This window comes from Myotis lucifugus, unplaced genomic scaffold (assembly GCF_000147115.1).
Source record: "Myotis lucifugus unplaced genomic scaffold, Myoluc2.0 scaffold_236, whole genome shotgun sequence".
Classification (NCBI taxonomy): Eukaryota; Metazoa; Chordata; class Mammalia; order Chiroptera; family Vespertilionidae; genus Myotis; species Myotis lucifugus.
The window spans coordinates 1,867,345-1,869,115 of NW_005871284.1; the positions used below are offsets into that span (position 1 = coordinate 1,867,345).

The 1,771-nt window shown below is 39.4% G+C and overlaps 1 pseudogene; it reads right to left on the reverse strand.

Moving 5' to 3' along the window:
• The window catches only part of LOC102436080, a 10,266-nt pseudogene that overhangs the window by 6,655 nt on the left and 1,840 nt on the right, over positions 1-1,771 (reverse strand).

The following is a 1,771-nucleotide window of genomic DNA, read 5'->3' on the forward strand; positions in this document are numbered from 1 at the left end:
CAAACACTTAAGGAAGGAACCCTCCCCCCTTCAGGATCCCTGGCAAAACAGGACCCCAGTCTTTAAATTATCATAATTATTTTTCTTTGACCCTATACTGTTCTAACCTCCCCACCTCTTTCCCTCCTCTTGTCCTCTTTTACCCCACTTTCCTGTCAAGAAGCACAGCTCTCTCCATCCACACCTCCTCTGTGCAGTAGAACCTTTCACAGAACACTAACTTTGTTGTTTCTTCAAATTGCCTCCTCCTCCAACTTTGGACTGACTCCATAGGCAGGGCCTCCAAACTTACTTTTAGTTGTACTCTGGAGCTGGGTTTCTCCTAATCTGTTGTAGCTCTGATTAGGGAATTTTCTCTCAGGAGCTCAGGGTCAGGAGCTGGAGGCGGTCTGGGTTAGAAGAAGGAGGTGCAAAGGTGCTTAAAGGAGAGGAACTTCATGAGACTGAGATACATTCTCTAATGGAATTTGGACTTGGGCTGGGACTCTGTTGGCATATCTAGGGTGGAAACAAGTATTAAGTTCCACAAAGCAATATTACAAAGTCCTTTTAGGATTTCTACTTTAGAATATGAAACTGATAACCAGATACGTATCTTGGTAAAGGTCATGAGCATAAAGAGCATATAATTAGATAGATTGATTTCCTACAAATTAATGATTCACATCATCAACTGAATCTGAAATGCTGTCTACCAACCACATGAGTTTCCTTGAACATACTCTACATCCACTTACATATCTTTTCTTTCTTCTAATTCTCATACCTCATCTTATAAGTCTTCTCAACTGCCTCATTTTATTGACCAAAGAAGCCACTGGATGAAAATGTTTTCATCTCCTGTACATCAGATCTACATACCTATACCCACTCTCCCCAAAACAAAGCCCAACTTTATCTATCTTTAATTTCCTCCTTTTCTGTTGTAATGGAGAAAGTCATTTTCTACCTTCATGCCCTAGGACTTCCTATCATTTTGTAAACTCATAATTTGTGTATTAAATCCTGTTCTGCTATAAGTCTGTAGAGATTTTCCTATATTTTATACTGACTGATACACTCAAGTCCCAGTTTTCTCATCTGTTAAATGAGTTTAATAATAATAGCTACAACACCAGCGAGAGATGGGTCCTTGCTTGGGTTTCACACTTTAGAAGCCTCACATATCACAAATTCATACAAAATGCATTTATTAATAAATGTAGACAACACTGTCACATGGTATTCAGTGCTCAGTACAACGTGCATCCTCAAACTTTCACTCTCATAATTAACCAGTATTCAGGCCCAGGGAAACATATCTCCATATTTTTGTCCTATGTCCTTAGAACTAAACTGTATCTGAATGTAGTAGAAGTTTATGGTTTGTATTGTGGGTTTTTTTTTTTTGTGTGTGTGTGTGTGTGTGTTTGACAATTTCAAATACAGTTTGATTTAAGACATTCCACTTACACTACAGTGCCCAGAAAGAGCAAGGTTATTTCTTTTCTCTGTGCACTGTTCCCTATTTAAATATTGAGAATTCCAGTTTACTACGGTAGCAGTTCAGCCTTAAAAGTGCCATGGACTTGCTATAAACTTTTGTCTTTCAATACTTTGTATGGAACAACAACTAAATGCATGTTCAGGTTGGCATGATGCACCTCTTCTTTGGTAGGCCTAGAAGAGGAACACCGGGTGGGAGAGTTCAATCACTTGAAAAGCCCCAGACATTCCTCCTGGCTTACCTCCTGCACTCTGGAGACAACTTGGGAATCATAGGGTTGCAGAC